Source organism: Gossypium arboreum, chromosome 1 (genome assembly GCF_025698485.1).
Source record: "Gossypium arboreum isolate Shixiya-1 chromosome 1, ASM2569848v2, whole genome shotgun sequence".
Classification (NCBI taxonomy): Eukaryota; Viridiplantae; Streptophyta; class Magnoliopsida; order Malvales; family Malvaceae; genus Gossypium; species Gossypium arboreum.
Window position 1 is genome coordinate 94,784,840 of NC_069070.1, and position 17,985 is coordinate 94,802,824.

The 17,985-nt window shown below is 33.6% G+C and overlaps 2 long non-coding RNA genes and 1 other non-coding gene across 3 annotated transcripts; all 3 read left to right on the top strand.

The window, feature by feature from the left end:
- The first annotated feature begins 7,071 nt into the window (after window positions 1-7,071).
- Window positions 7,072-7,178, top strand: LOC128282553 (small nucleolar RNA R71). Its single transcript, XR_008272858.1, has one exon. It is a non-coding gene; the product is annotated as a small nucleolar RNA R71 (small nucleolar RNA).
- A 4,900-nt stretch (window positions 7,179-12,078) lies between these two features.
- On the top strand, window positions 12,079-12,874 carry LOC128283567 (uncharacterized). The gene is made up of 2 exons (XR_008273958.1): window positions 12,079-12,469; window positions 12,747-12,874. It is a non-coding gene; the product is annotated as an uncharacterized LOC128283567 (long non-coding RNA).
- A 3,202-nt stretch (window positions 12,875-16,076) lies between these two features.
- Window positions 16,077-17,246, top strand: LOC128283586 (uncharacterized). Its single transcript, XR_008273983.1, has 2 exons — window positions 16,077-16,376; window positions 16,996-17,246. It is a non-coding gene; the product is annotated as an uncharacterized LOC128283586 (long non-coding RNA).
- Window positions 17,247-17,985: the final 739 nt, after the last annotated feature.

Consider the following 17,985-nt stretch of genomic DNA (forward strand, 5'->3'; position numbering starts at 1 on the left):
TTCACACATTCATATTCACATATTTTAGACAATAAATATCATATTCAAATACTTTGGTGACTCGGTTTAGCGGTCCCGAAACTGCTTTCCGACTAGGGTCAATTTAGGGCTGTCACAGACCAGGACTCTTGGCAGCATGCTGAAGCGGTGCAAGCGGTGGATAAGGCTGCTGATCGGTTGGGAGTTTGAATGAAATTCAAACTTCGAATTTGGCCAAAAATCAAGGAGCAAATTAGGGAATTGGAATTTAAAAAGAATTAGTATGCCGAAATACATTCATTCAGCCATAACTAGTAGGTGTCGTATATCATTGGCCCTTAGGATTCATTTTTTCTTTTTCGGTTAGTTGGGGTATTTTAATTTGGCTAATTCTTCTTCCTTTTCAATTGGTTCTTGTTTTGTTAAGTTGGAAATTTATATTTTTCTTTTTTTTTTTTTCTCTTCTTCTATTTTTCTTTTTCTTGTTTTTCTTTTCTCCCCTATAGCTGAATCTTTTAACTATTCTACTCATCTCCACTTTCTTATCATTTATTCCTAAGCCTTATACACAAAAGTTAAAATCCCGAAAGACTATATTTCTTTTGTGCCGATTTTTCCTAGCCAAAACCCTCTGATTCTCCTCCATCTTTTTGACCAATTCTCTAATCCTATGAACCCCAAGTTTCTATCAACAAGACCACAGCAAAACTCTCATATTCCATCTTTCTTTACATAGTTACAAAAAGCCGAAAACACATAGCCATAGGGGCATAGCCGAATTCAAAAGATCACTAAAGGCTCGATTTTTGTTAACATTTGCGGGGTTAGATCTGCATCAGAATTGAGTAGGAATTAACTAGAATCATTAACTGAAGGAACCGGTGATAAGTTTTTGAACCTATTCTTTATTTCAGGTTTTAGAAAAGTCGAAACCCCTAAAGGTTTAGGGAGGCTATCGATTTGGGCTCTGTGGCTCTAAGGGTTGTGACAACTGTTTTATTGTGATAATAGTGTGATCTAGAGACTGCTGATCAAAGGCTTGCACAAGTGGAACGACTGGATCTAAACCTAGTCGTTAATTTCGGCAAAGGTAGGATTGCGAGTGCCTAAAGTGTTAATGGCCAAATTTTTGGTAAGGGATTCTGTATATAAGTTGCAATTGGATTCATAGTTAACATATTAGTGATTGACTGTAGGCAACTCGTGTGTGGAACCTGTCAGCATATCGTTGCAAACAGGTGTGTAAACGACACCCACTCATAGACTAGATCGGCAAAAGCCGAAATGCCGGAAAGCCAACATTTTGTGAACTTGTGAGCGTGCGAGCGCTCGTGAGATGGTTGTTTGTTAGTTTTGGTAATCTAAAGTGGTATGATTACAGAGTACGCAATTTCGTGCACTTCGGTATATTTGGGCTTAATGGGCCAAAAACTGGTTAATAGGCCAACGGACCCAATTCAGTAAAGACGCTCGGTAAGTGTTTCTATTGATGCGTTAATGGTTGTAGGATGTATGTAAACCCTAAAATAGTGAATTTTACTAAAATACCCCTAAGTATGAAACTTACCATTTTACCCCTAGGTGCAAAATGACCGTTATACCCCTAGGGTTAATTTTGACTGAAATGCATGATATTTTGATTCTATTTGTTGTATGCCATGACATGTATATCTGTTGCAAGGGATCTGGGTTATGTTATGGAGGAAGAACCTGTTCGGTGGTCGTGCCACATATTACGATATAAGCGACTTTCTTTGCAGATTATAGTTAGTCACAAGCAACCTGCTAACACTGTAAGTGTAGGGATGGCATGGGTGATTTATTCCCCACAGGAAGTGTAAGGATGGACAGAGGCAAATGCAGGGTTGGATGGGGTTATCATGCATTAATCATATGAGGCTATTTTGTTATGGGCCAACTGTATTGAAATGGGCCCAACTGTGTTAATATGGCCAAGGCCCAATATATCTCGACTTGTAATAGGGCTACGGCCTAGATTGATACTGATATGGGCTAGGCCCAATATACTCTGATACTGTAAGGGGCTATGGCCCAGATTAATATTGATATGGGCTAAGCCACAGTTAACACTGATTTCTGAATAGGGCTTAGGCCCAGTAAAGCTTGAACTGATTTGGGCTCTGGTTGGGATACTTTACACACTGAGTTTTCCAAACTCACCCCCTTTCTCTTCCACCCTTGCAGGTGAGCCCTAGTTGGTGGACTTGGAGCTGGGCGGGATTCAGAGTGGCCACGAAGATTAAGTTTTTGTTTTCTTTAAAATAAGTTTGGCATTTATTATTTTGATTATTTTTATTCTGGTTTAAGTTGTAATAAGGCCGCTCTTTTTATTATTTTTAATATTTTGGGTTATTAAATTGTTTAGCTCTAGGGCGCATTTTATAAAAGTTACTTATTTCAAAATATCATGATTACCGAGCAAAGCTTCCGTAACGTAAATGTTTTCAAAGGAAATAATTATTTTAAATGGACTTAAACTTAATTTGTTGTTCGTGGACAAGTAATATGCTTTAAGTGTGGCAATGGATGTGTGCATGTCTAGGATTGGATCCATGAAGAGCTTGGTACTTAAGCAGTCCAATAGACTCACCTCCTCTTTTCTGGCTTCCTACCTGGTGCACAGCTTCCATTCACTTTAATCTATAACGAAAATATTTTTTTCAAAGATTTTTAATTAAAACATGAGTTTTACAATAACGCTCCAATGAGTTTTACATCAAGAAGGGTTTTCAATGAAAACATGGTTTTCGAAAAACACTTCAATATGACACGCCGAATTCGACCGTAACATCTGGGCCAGGTTTGGGGTGTTACAGTTACGGTCATATTGCCCTATTTCAACTCTAAAAACTCTTTTCTTTTCTGGTCAACAAACCTCTGGCTGATGTACTTTTTATGGAATTCCTCCTGAAAGAAATCCCAAGTATCTCTCTCTTTCGGTACAATTGATACAAGTGTCTTCCACCAATGGTAGGCTGAATCTCTAAAAGTGATACAACACATTTCATACATTCCTCAGGTGTGCAGGATAACTCATCAAAGACTCTGATAGTATTCTCAATCCAAAATTTTGCCTTTTCTGCATCATCATCTTTTGTAGCTCGAAACTCTTCGGCTCCTTATTTTCTGATTTTATCAACTGGTGGCTTTTCTCTTATAACTGTACCTATGACTAGGGGAGCTACATGGGTGGTCTGAGGATCATGAGGGGGTAGAGGTCTAACAGCTGGATTCATACGAACGAACTCAGCAAACCATTCATTCATAGCTTGGAAAAAGGCTTCTCGAGCCCCTCCTCCCTGACTAACTGTAACGGGCCTTTCACTACTATCTGGTGGCACCGTCCCTTCTGTGGGAGTGGGCGCGTTGCTCTCTACATCATCTGCACCAACTTGTTCGAGATCCATAACTATAAAAGAAAACATTTTAAAATCGTCAAGGGTCGTCACACTATCAACATATAAGTATGGCATGTACAGCTAGACTCTTTATCATACTAAACATTTCAAAAACCAACTAAACCTTTGCTCTGATACCAATAAATATAACACCTCTTACCCGAGATCGTCGTCGGAGTCGAGCACGAGGCGTTATCAAACTTAGCTTACTAATTTGGGGCATAAAAATTTGCTTTTAAAATTAATTTAGTTTCATTCATTCAATATGTCCCTAAAAATGGTCCTTGAGACCCTAAAACATGAAATTGAAATGGTTCGGGAACAAACCGGAACCAATAAAAATTTTTCGATCACTTAAACAAATCAAAACAATTTATTTCATCTTTCATAAATAAACTGTCCATCTGCGCCATAGTCACTAAATAAATCACAACTTGAGTTACGAAACTCAAAATTCAAATCCGTAAATTTTCTATAAAACTAGACTCATATATCTTCTTACTAAATTTGTTTTAGAATTTTTGCTCTAGCCATTTAGTGCAGTTTATTAGTTAAAGTTTCCCCTATTTCAGTGTTCAGCTACTCTGACCTCTATTCACTACGAATTGATTTTATCCCTATACAGAATTCAAATAACCATGTCGTTTATTTCTCTTAAAAGTAGACTCAATAAGGAATCGATAACTATAAAGTATAACTCATATTTTTGTACAATTTTTAGTGAATTTCTAAAGTCAGAACAGGGAATTCATAAATCACTCTGACCCTGTCTCACCAAAATTTAAATATCTTATATCCTTTATTTACTCTGTTTCTTTCTTATGAAAATAGACTCAATAAGCTTTAATTCTATATCTCATTCACTATCTAAATCCATTTTTACTATTTTTAGTTATTTTTCAAATTCACGTCATTATTGCTGTCCGATACTTTGTTTTAAAGCCAATTTCACTTTTTTCATGATTTCCATGGAATAACTAGCATTTAGGCATACATAACACCAAACATGTCCTTGATTAGCCATTCCAATAGCTAATCATTATCAAGCATTTACATACCATTCATTAGCCATATAATAAGATCATAAACAAAAAATGGCTACGATGCTATACATGCCATACTAAAAATGAAACGTCTAGCTATACCAAAATAATCCTTGTGATAGTGTGCCCAGACCTCCGACGTACTTTACGATCCCCGAGTTAGTTTGAAAAAACTATAAAAAGAAGGAAAATAAAGGGGGTAAGCATTAATCTTAGTAAGTTTGCATGCAAATAAACAATAACATTCATAAGAATTATCTTACTACTTGGCATGATACTACTTAATGCAACTTCATTAATTGTCATATACATATTTTAAACTTCTTCACTTACTCACTTACTTAAATACTTACTTACTTAATCAAATTTATTAATACATTTTACTTACCTTTTTCCTTATCAAGCATACATGAACATTATATACGTACCTTTACACTTCTAGCATGAACTTGTCTTACCTTTTTAGTATAACTCATCTTACCTTACCTTACCTTGATATTCTCTTTAAATTTTCCCGTTGAACCACTTGGAATACTAAGGATACACGGGTACCTTACCATTGCCATGACTTTTCATGGTCTTACATGGTATCCTTTTGAAACTTACCATTGCCATGTCCCGACATGGTCATACATGGTATCCTTGCCTTATGATCTCACCAATGCCATGCCTTGGCCTGGTCTTACATGGGACCTTTGCCTCATAGTAACTTATCAATGTCATGTCTTGACATGGTCTTACATGGTATCCTTGCCTTAGAAACCTTACCAATTGCCATGCCTTGGCATGATCTCACATGGTATCCTTAAACCCTAATGTCATGAAATTTGTATACTACACATTCCTAAGGCTCAGCCAAGACTTTCTGAAATTACTTCTCCATCAATTCATGCTTGAGTGTTCTTTGAATAATTTAATAAAGTAAATATACACATGCTAGAAATTAACAACATTAACATGAAATAATAGAATATTACATTTATTTACCGTAAACTTACCTCGAAACAAAATACGATCAACTATATCGATTTAGTCCACTATCTTTTTCTTTCCCCGGTCTAACTCCGGATTTCATTCTTCTTGATCTATAATAAAAATATTAGCTTATTTAATACTCACATTTATTAAAACAATCCTTGACTCAAAATTTGGCAAAATTACACTTTTTCCTCTAAACTTTTACATATTTACACTTTTGCCCCAAGGCTCGAAAATTAAACTTCATCCTATTTTCTTATGTCTTATGACATGCTGATCATTTTTCCCTTCTATGGAAACATCAAATTCTCACTCTAACATGTACTTATGAACATTAGGTTTTTTTACAGATTATGTCGTTTTACTCGTTTTCACATAAAATCGCTTAGCAAAAGTTGTTTAAAACAATTTCAAGCTTCATATTCTATCATAAAACATAAAAATAAACACATTTCACCTATGGGTATTTTTCCAAATATAAACCCTAGGTTAAATTATTGCTAGAATAAGCTTAATCAAGTTACTGGGACTCCAAAAATGTAAAGAATAATAAAAACGAGGTTTGGAATCACTTACTATGGAGCTTGGAAGCTTGAAACAAACCCTAGCTACGGAGAAAGCTTAACATTCGGCCTAAGGAAGAAGATGAGCACATTTTTGCCATGTTTTTCCCTTTTTAATTCTTTTATTTGACATTTTACTAAAATGCCCTTCATTAAAATTTTTAGTTATTTCTACCTATGTATATCCATTTTTGTCTATGAAAATATAATGGTCTAATTACCATTTAAGGACCTCCACTTCAATTATGCACTTCAATTTAATCTCTTAGCATTTAGAACTCATATTTATCAACTTTTGCAATTAAGCCCTAATATGCAAATCGGACATGCAATCACTGAACTTTCTTATTAGTATTCTAACACATGCATCTAATCACTCGGTAAATCATAAAATTAATCGTAATAAACTTTTCTATCTCAGATTCATGGTTTCACAACCACTTTTCCATTTTGGCCCTATTTCGGGATGTTACACGACGCTTGCTGATTTTTGAATGCGGTTTCGATGTTTTGGAAGCGAGTTTCTGACACCGAGATGAATTTTTTTAGCATCTCCTCAAGGTTCAGCTTCTTCTCCTGCTAGTAAGGTGGTTGAAATCCTGGAGGGGGTTGTGGTCTTTGATTGCCTTGACCATCCCAAGAGAAGTTGGGATGGTTCCTCCAACCTGCATTGTAAGTATTACTATAGGGGTTATTCTGAGGTTTAGAATTGTTACCCATATAGTTGACTTGTTCGTTCGTAGTGTTAGGGCCGTAGGCTAGGCATTCTGGATTATCCATTCCTCCTCCACTTGTGTCACACTGCATCACGGGATGTACCTGCGTAGAAACACATAAACAATCAATCTTTTTATTTAAGAGCCCTTTGATAACATGGTGACCGTGTCAAGGTTGAAAACACCAACGGCTTTTGCCGATTTTATCCTCATGACTTGCTACTGATAATTATTCAGTGACATCTCTTCAATAAACTCATAAGCCTCCTCAAGTGTTTTTTTATTTAGGGTACCGCCGGTGGCTGCATCGATCAGTTGTCTAGTTAAGGGGTTCAAACCATTGTAGAAAGTCTGAACCTGTAACCATAAGGGTAACCTATGGTGAGGGCACCTTCTCAATAAATCATTATACCTCTCCAATGCATCGTATGGGGTTTCTAAGTCCATTTTCACAAAGGAAGAGATATCATTACTCAATTTTGCCATCTTGGCCGACGAAAAGTATTTCAACAGGCACTTTTCGGTCATTTGCTCCCATGTAGTGATGGATCCTCGTGGTAAGGAGTTCAACCACTGTTTAGCTTTATTCATCAATGAAAAGGGAAATAACCAAAGGCGAATGGCATCATCAGAAACGCCATTAATTTTGAAAGTATAACAGATGGCATCATCAGAAACGCCATTAATTTTGAAAGTATCATAGTACTCCAGAAAGTTAGCCAAATGAGTATTTGGATCCTCATCTTACAAACCATCGAACTGAATAAATTGTTGGATCATCTGAATGGTGTTCGGCTTCAGTTTGAAGTTATTTTTAGCAATTGCAGGTCTTACAATACTCGATTCAACCCCCGCTAAATTAGGCTTGGCATAGTCGTACATAGTACGAGGAGCAGGATTCTGATTTACAAGATTCGTGGCAACCACAAAAGGTAGCAGATTATTCTGATTTTCAGCCATCTCCTGGGTAATATTAGTATTTTCCACGTGCTCTTCCTCTATATATTGTAGACTCTGCCTTATTTCTCTACGATTTCTGCGAGCTGTGCTTTCAATTTCACTGTCAAAAAGCAATGGTCCTGACGGATTTCTTCTAGTCATAAACTAAAGAAACCTGTCAGAAGCAAATAAAAGAAAAATTAGTAAAATGCAATAAAATTAAAATGGCTAAATTAATAAAAATCAAGTGTTTCTAATATCTTAGTCCCCAGCAACGGTGCCAAAAACTTGATGATCATTTTTTGGTTCACTAAACTAGACTACAATCACAACAAAGGCAAATGCACCAATCGAATGGTAGTATAGCTATGGTGATTCCAGAATATCGTATCCACAAGGACTAAAAGTACTAACTATCTTTCTATTATTTAGCCTAAAATAAAAGGGATTTGTTTTAATCTAAAATTAACTAAACTAATTAACTAATGAACGCAACAGAGAGTGAAGGAAATAATTGAATAAACCAATGATAAAGATAATACCCAAGGAAGAATCTACCTAGACTTTATTTATTATTCTGACTTTGAATTAAACGATTTATTCACTTGTCTTGATCCGTAGAAATCCCTAAATTATGTTAATATCTCTTTCGGGACTAAGAATAACTGACTCTAGGTTGATTAATTGAAATCTCTTTCTAATTAAAACCCCTATCATCGTATTGACTCGATCTATGGATTCCCTTATTAGATTTGACTCTAATCCGATAGATTTATGTCGTCCTATCTCTAGGATTGCATGCAACTCCACTTAATTATGCTAGACCTACTCTTAAACAGGGACTTTTGCTCCACTGAATAAGCACATCAAACTTGGATTAATATACTAAAAATATTAAGACAAGAATTAAGAACACATAATTAAGAACAAGAACAAGTATTTATCGTGTAATTCAGATAATTAAATAATAAGATCCATCATAGGTTTCATCCTCCGTAGGTATTTAAGAGGTTTAGTTCATAATGTAATAGGAAAACATCTCAAAAATAGGTTAACAACAAAACATAAAGAAACCCAAAAACTTCGAAAGAAATTGAATGGAGATCTTCATTCTTGAAGGAGATCCTACTTCTGAGCTGAATCTGTTGGCATTCTTCGAGTAATTTCTGTGTTCTACTATGCGTGTCCCCCTTAGATCTACTTCTAGCGTGTTTATATAGACTTTAGAATGCTCAGAAACCTTAAAAATTGGCTTTTTTCGCGTACTTGGGAAACAGGGAGCGATATCGACACGGGTTGCCACATGGGCTTGTGGCTAGCCCATGTGAATCACACGGGCGTGTGCTCAGCCCGTGTAGAAATGGTCTTGGCCGTGTAGATCTTTAAATCAGCCCATTTGGTCCGTTTTGGCCCGTTTTTCGCTCCTTTTGTTCCCTTATGCTCTCCTAAGTATAAAACATGAAATTAAAGGATTAGGAGCATCAAATTCACTAAATTATATAATAAATCCTCCAAAAACACACTAAGCATGGGATTAAAACATGTTATATTTATGGTTTATCAGGTCTTAACTCGACAAACTCATTTTCGAAGTCAATTCCATGTGACATCGCCAGATTCAGCCATAACGTCTAGGCCGGGTTTAGGGTGTTACTGGTAGAATTGTTATTCTGGAAAAATATATTTAATAGTTGAGAATAAATTCTATTTATTTTTTAATAGAGTAACAATCTCTCAAAGTTTTGTATAATGCCCTATTGGTGTCATCTATTTATAATAAGAGAATGTAGAACCATTGTTGAGTTGTAGTGGTTTTTTTCAAATAGAGAAACAACTTCCTACTTAGAGTAGGAATAGGATGGACGGCACACCCTAGTATTCCTACTAGGGTTGCCACCCCCTTCATGTCATATGAGGGGTTTTGTGCTTCTCTCACATCAAGTCCAATTACGAGTATTTCATGGGCCTTTGACCCAGTACTCTGTAATGTGATCTAACCCGACTCTATTTTTCTATTTTCCAAAATAAACTTTAATATTCTATATTAAACAATTTTCTCATTCCTATTTTACCCCTAGTAAAATTTTGACGATTTTACCCCTGATAAAATTTTGAGAAAAAAGGTTCAATATTTCATACATCAACATGTTCACTGTGACCAAATGGCTTACTTTCATTTTCGGGCTTCAAAACAGCTCAAAAACATAAACTCATTCTTCTGATAATTTTTTAGTAATCCATATAGAATTGCAAATGGACCATTTCTATTTACATTACCATTACCATTACCATTTCCATTTCCAGTTTTGGAAACCTACATTTATTTCCAAATGATTCAATTTTTCCATTTTGAAAAACCATAATCATTCCTGAATTTTTTCGATTTTTTATTCATTCCATTCATTTCTATTCAAACTTGCAATTCATTTCTGGTTTCAATGAGCTAGCGAAGATACCGATTGGACATATGTAATTAGGGCTCAAATGATTTATAATTAAGTTTTGGCTTTTCGCCTATTAATTATAAACTCATTTAGTCATGAAATTACTCCACTATATTATCATGACTGAGCTCTCCTTAACGACATACCATTATGAAAACAACTACTTAGTGCTCGTTTAATGATCTTGTCATAAATGTGTTACCCTAATAGGATATTCTTGATCACTTCGGGATAAAATTCACTCTCCAAATATGATCCTATTTTATCTCATGGTAAGCATTACACCTTCCTTCATGAAAAGTCATCACTATCAAATCGTGATCAAGTCATTCATCAAAAAGACAAACAACTCGTGGCCAAGTTTACTTTCATCAACTATATAATGCCAATGAGAAGATATTATTTACCCATATCTCAGGCTATAAATTCCACTGTTGTGAATGATGCTACGTATTGCAAAAGTCGTACACCTAATGCACCAGCTTTCGGTTCCTTATCTATTTGAATTCAGGCTTTTACTTACATCAAAGTGTATGAGTCATGCATACATAGTCTGTCATCCATTAAGGATTTAGGTATGCCACACGATGAACGTCACAAGTGAATAAATTCATAAACAAATTCACGATCTATTCTGCTAGGGTCCAGTTCGATGTACTGCCAGTCGAGTCAGTCACATATATGTCTCTATCTTCTGAGAGTCGTCCGCTCTAATGCCCAAGACAAGGCATCTCCCCAATTGGAATTGATAGACAACATATTACGATTCAACCACGTAATACCGCTATTATTAGTTTAAACATTAGACAACTAGTGAGACAATATTTGATTCTATTTTGCTTTGAATGAAAAAGCAGCATGAGGATATTATACAGAGTATATTAATGTAATCCATGAATTATTTTATTAATTAATCTATTCGAAAAAATTACAAGTTTAGAAACGAATATACTACACTTAGGGCACCATATCCAATAGATAGTCCGCAATCTAATTATATATCCCAAAATTATTAAAACCTAAAATTACTCCCAATCAAATTTTTAGGAATCACAACTTTGAAAATTTTACTTTATCATATATATATAATAAAATAATTAAGTACATCCCTTCACATGCATAACCCAAAACATGCATATAATTGAAACAATGTCGCATCTTATCAAAATTAACCAAATATGAAGAAAAGATAAAATTTAGTATCGATTTATAGTATAAACATGCCACAATTTGGCTCTGGTATCTATTTTTGGGAAAATCCAGTTAAGAAAACAGTTTACAGTTTTAATGAAAGTTTACAAATTTTCAAAACTAAGTCAGTTTGTGATATTTATAACAATAAACTTTTATCGAAAAGTACATGTGCTTTGTACAAGATGGATTCTATTCAATCTTGGCTTTCAACTGAATGGCCTTCTCAGCTATCCTCGTACCACGAGTTATGTCGAGTGTCGGCTCAAGTAACTGTAACAACCCAAAAGTCAATGGAGTCGAAAACAGTGATTTTGGAATGTTGTTTTCCAAAGATAGAATTAGTGAATATTATTTATTCATAGTTACGAAGGTATTGCAGTATTATATTGAGGTTGTTCTAATAATTTTAGTGTATCGGTTTTAAAGTCATTGGTTTTGGAAATTGAGGTATCAGGACCTCATTTCTCTAAACCGGACTCGTAAATATTTTATTAAATATTTACATATATTATAAGTGAATTAAATTTTGGTTAAGTACTTTTGAAGAAAGATGTTTAATTAAAATAAAGGAACTAAATCAAATAAGTGATAAAAGTAAGAATTAATACTAAATTATAAGGTGAATCTATATTGAAGGACTTATTAAATAGATAGACTATTATTTTTATAGATTTTGATAGTGTATATTTATGAGGATATTATATATATTATATATATAATTATTAAAGTAACAATTAGTAAATTAAGTTAGTAAATTAAATTAAAAAAATGAAATGGCTAGTGCAGTTCCCAAAGCCACGTTACAAGAAACGAAAATAAAAAAATAAAACCATTCAATCAAAAACCATTTACAAAACCTAAAAAGAAAGAAAATAGAACCAGAAAAAGAACCAGATAGAAACCCAACAATTTCCTTGTATTTCAGCCACAAAATCCCCCAATCTAGATGCGTTTCTCCGCTTGAACCAACCGAATGAAGACATTTTAAACAGTCACTGCTCTTAATCCAAAATGCAGCAAATCACAACACCTCCACTCATCTAGCAATACCTTGAAAGCTCATCGCCTCCTCCACCCATTGCATGTCGCGTCTCCGAAGAAACCCCTCCTTGGCGAGCAGCTAAGGGAGAAGCTGGAAGCAGCAGTAAGAAAGGGAAAGGCACGGCTTCAAAGTAGTTTCAGTTGGATTTTCTGGTGAGATTCTCACACCCTTGTTCTTTTCTCTTCTTTTCTTATTGTTCTGTCAAATGGTGAAATTGGTAAGGCTGGAAGGAGATGGAAGTTGAACGGTTGTTGTATTTAGATAGCATGCATGCTAATAATGTTTTTATTTTCTACTTAATACCTTATTGATTATTGATTATGAGTTAACATGAATGTTCAGTTGAACATATACCTTGAATTATGTTCAAAAATTTTAATTGATTAGTTGTACTCTTATTTTTGCTTTTGAATATTTGAAATATTGAAGGTGAAAAGCTGGAAAATTTCATGTTGAAATGTTGTCCAAATGCTGGAAATTTAGCATGCATATTCTTTTATTTAAATGCTTTGACCGGCTATTGTAAATGAAGGAAAGTGTGATTGTGGATTATTAAATTTGACTATAGATTGGAAGTGTTTAATGCTGACCAAATGCTGAAAATATAACATATAAATCCCTTTGATTTAAATTCCATTAACTTCTGTTTTAAATGAAGGGAACTTCAGTTCAATGTTGTCATTTTTTTATTTGGCTACTTATTGTAAGGGTTAAATGTGACCGAATGTTGGAAAAAAAAAATGAGCTGTTATTTATTGATTTTAAGACCACGGATTTAAATAGCGGCCCGCAATCGGAATAGCGGCCGTTATATTGTGGTAGCGGCACTGTCCGAAACCGCTATTGCTAAAAATAGCGGTGTGAAGCGGAGTCACACCGATAGCGGCGGATCGCGGCCGCAATTTAACAGGTAACGGCCGATTACGGCAATAATGGGCCGCTATTCCCGTTATTTCCCGTTATAGTAAATAAAATGAAATTTCATCTATCAACATTCAACAGAAACACAAATAGTCAACAAAGTAAAACAAAAGCCAAAAGGGAATATATTCCCCTGCAAAATCAGGGTTTTCAATCAAAATAAAAAATAAAAAGAAGTTGAATACTTGAAATCTGAAAAGCAAACAATAGTACAACACAGCAGCATTCGGAGCAATAGAAAATAACATAGGGATTTAAATTTCTCAATCTCATATTTCGGCAAACAAGTGAACAACACAGCAGTAGATAAAAGTGTCAAGGACTTGAATCTGAAAAACAAACCCTGCCCTAATCACTTGCACATTCAAAGATTGATAATTTTCAAGTAAGTTACCTGAAATTTTATCTTGGTTCTTGCTTGCATGTCTTGAATCTGCACTTTTGCAATGCATATGTTCTTTAGAGACTTTAGGGATGAACCGATGAAGGGAGAAGGCACAACAACCAGCAACATATTCCAAGAATTTCAGAGGAGAGGATGATAGAGTTTTTAAAACTCTTCAGTTTTTCTTTTAAATTTTGTGTGTTTATTGTTTACTGTTTAGGGATTTAACTTTGATTTGAAGAAATAAGAAGAAGTGAAGAAGTAGAAGAACAAAGGCGTTTTGTTGGTTATAAATTTTGTGTGTTTGTCGTTCTTTTATTTTTTAATTAAAATTGAAAAATATTTAATAATACTCCACTTATTTAGGCAAAACTATTCTCACTTGTTTAAATAAAATTAAAAAAAGAAAAGAAAGTAAAAAAGTTAAACTTCTGAAAAATAAAAATAAAATTATTTTGAAAAACAAGATTAGAATTTGATTCAATTTATATATGTATAGAAAAATTAATTCTGATCTTATTGTATTAAAAAGTATTAGTTAATTATTAATTTTAAATTTAAAGTAAAAAATTAATTTCAATTTATTTACTTGTTTTAATATTAAAACTAATTTCTTCTTTCACCCCAAATATAATAATTTCTTTAGCATTTTATATTTTAAATATATTTTAAATTTATTACAAATTAAAAATTATTAAAAAGTAGATTCAAATTGAATCAAATACATAGATTGCAAAAGCAAAAAATGGTGGCAGCTACTATTGTCACTGCTATATATCTATTTTGTTGTAATGTAAAAACAACCCTCTTAATATTGAAAACATCTCTCAGATATGAATTTTCAATTATTTTATCTATAAAACTTTCAAACTTATTAAATGTGATAAATGTTTAATATTTCTTTTTTTACTTTGTTATTAGTTAATATAACATTATTAAAAATTCGTAAATAAATATAAGAATAAGTAATGATTATAAAAGTTGTGTTCTCATATATATTAATAAAAGTTCATAAGTGTTAAAAAACACTCTAAAAATCATTAAAAGTGACTTTTTATAATTATAATTATAATTATTATGATTTACAATAAGCTGTGCGAATTTTAAAAAAATTCACGACCGTGATACCCGCAATGACCGCAATAGCATCTATTATGTCCGCAACCACGATAAACACAACGCAACTGAAAACGCGGCTGCAACCGCAATTTAAATCCTTGTTTAAGACTATGTATTGTTACTATTTGTTGCTGTCTAAATTAAAGGGAAATTTATGATTTAAATGCTATAAGTTGCTGCTGTTTCTACTGTTGAATGTTGGATTTTGATTGTTCGAATGTTAGATTTTCAATATTTCATCCTCGGGATTAATGTTTAACATTTAAGCTATTAATGTGCCTTAATCTCTTGATTATCAATGCATTTAAGTCGTTCAAAGACAGACATATTAATTATGATTTCTTACCGGTTAAGTGCTTGCATACTTGATGTAATAACGTGTCCAATTTGATATTATACATAATACTGTTGTATAAATAAGGCATTCCATTTTGTGCACAATGGGTGGTATGAATAAATGTATTATAATGTTGTAAAATAAATATTAAATCTGCTATTTCTAAGTATAAATATTAAGTTGTTGTTCAGAAGTTCGAAATTAAGAACTTCCAAATTAATGCATTAAATAGTTAATCGAATTATATCCTTGGTTGTTGTGCGAATTGATGTCTTAACAGTTAGAATGTGTATATATATATGAAATGTGACATTATGAGATAAATCAATAAGTGATTAGAATTTAAATTGATAGTATGGAAATATTATATATGGAGATATATAGTCGAATGATGAGATTGAAGTTGAATAATGTTGGTTAATATATGGAGTTAAATAAAATCTTGTGTTTAAATGTTAGATAAGTTCGTTCGGTTTAATTTTAGTTTATATTTAAGTGAAATATATGATCCTAATTGCATAATATTAGATTATATTGATGTGTGTAATTGAAAACGTAAATAATGAATTGATATTAAGTCAATCATTGATTGAGAAACTCAGAGCCATTACTGCAAATTAGCTCTGTAAGCTCATTAAAATGAACTCAATTATATTTCTAAGTGTTTGAATATTAAAGTTTAAATGATATAAAATTACTGATATTAAATTGATTTGTTGATAGAACATGAATTGTAACAAGTTACGGAAATGATAATTTCTAATATCAATGGAGACAGGTTGCATTCGCACGTAAGACCATGGTTGGATGATGGCAGTGTTTATATGTAAGACCATAGCTGAGCTATGGAATTTTGATGACAAGACCAAAACTGAGTTATGGCACTATGGACGTAAGACCATGGTTGGACCATGGCAGTGTTTATATGTAAGACCATAGCTGGGCTATGGCATTCTGATGATAAGACCACATAATTGGGTTATGGTACTATGGAGGTAAGATCATGGTTGGACCATGGCAGTGTTTATATGTAAGACCATAGATGGGCTATGGCATTCTGATGATAAGACTATAACTGGGTTATAGCACTACGAATGTAAAACCATGGCAGGGCCATGGCAATGCATATATAAGACCATAGTTGGACTATAGCACAAAGGAAACATGTACCGGAGTTTCAATCGTCTTCATAGTATTCCTCGATTATAAAAAAAAGGATGGTTTCGACCATCGTTTAACACTTTGTGTGAGCTTCAGTAAGGGTTTCGATTGACTTCACTACGACAAATATGAAAAGGTATGATGTGCCAATGATTAAAGTATGAATATTCATGAATATGAAAGGTATGATTTAAGAGATGCTATGTTTATGTACTATATCTTACCATGTGATGATATCAGTAAGTTATGTGTTTAATCATTAGCTTGCTGCTATGGTAAGTGTTTAATATGCATCAAGACATGTGTGTATAAAATTTATTGAAATAGTGATACATGGAAAACATGATATATTCTTGAGTTAGACTATTAAAGTTGAGAAATTAATTCAAATGCTTTAGATATATTTGTGTTTATTCAAATAAGTGAAGTTGCTTAATGTGGATTGGTTTGTGCCATAATATAAGTAATTTATGGATTGATCTATGCAAAGCTATTCATATAGCAAGTGATGTAAATTGGGATATATGCTCAAGCCAACTAAAGGTGAATACTTGTGAAAATTGAGTATAGTATGAAATAAAGGGATGGAAGGCATGAAATTGAAATGGTGATATCTTGTAGTTGTATGTTTAGATAGTAGTATGATGATATAATTCAATTTGAGCATTCATGTATCATATCATGTCTTAAAATGTTTGGATTATAGAAATATCACCAAGTTTTACTCAGCGTGCGGTTTTGTTTTTCGTGCACAGGTTAGGTACTCTCTTTTGATCATCGACTCAGTATCCAACAACAATAATCCCGATCTCAAGATTGGTGGTGTTTAATGTTGTAATGGCATGTACCTAGGATGTCTTTGGTTGTTAGTTGTTTTGTGAATGTGGTGTAAATTGAGTTATAAGTATATGTTTATGTTTGAAGCTAGTATGCGTTTTAACCAAAGGCTTGGTATGTGTATGAAACTTAAAGCTTGGTGTCTTCAGTAGCTTTATGTTAGGCTAAATCGAGTGATTTTGGCACATTTTAGATCCATATGGCTAGACACACTGGCGTGTGACTTGGCCGTATAAGACACACGGCTAGTACACGGGCGTGTGACTTGGCCGTGTGAGACACACGGCTAGCACACAGGCATGCGAAACCATTTTGAAAGGTAAACGGCCTGACACACAGGCGTGTGGCTTGGACGTGTGACCCAAGTCAGTGAGTTACACGGTCATGGACACGGGCTGGGACACGGCTGTGTGTCCCCACTTCGAATGCCCACTTAATTTCTATTAGTCCTAAAATGTTTTTAAGGGAACTTTAAAGCTCGATTTAAGGACAATTCGCATTTTAATGATTGAATTAGAATATGTTTATAACTACTTATGAATTGGTTGTTAAATGATTTGATTGGTTGGTAATATTCCGTAGCACTATTCCGGCGACAAATACGGGTTTGAGGTGTTACAGTAATAAAAACTAAACATAAAATAAGAAACAATTTTATTACTTTCAGCAGGAAAGTAAATCTCTCAATAGAAACTGATAAAGATCGTAATTCATAGAAAATATAATTTATTCTAAGTAAATAAATTATCATTATTTTTTGGCAGAATAACAATAACTCAATAATCAAGAAGTGTGTGTATTAGGTCTATTGATGTCATCTATTTATAGGGAGAGATAGAATAATCCTATTTGTGTAAGGCTTAAACAAATAATATTATCCAAATAGAAAACACCCTCCTATTCCAATT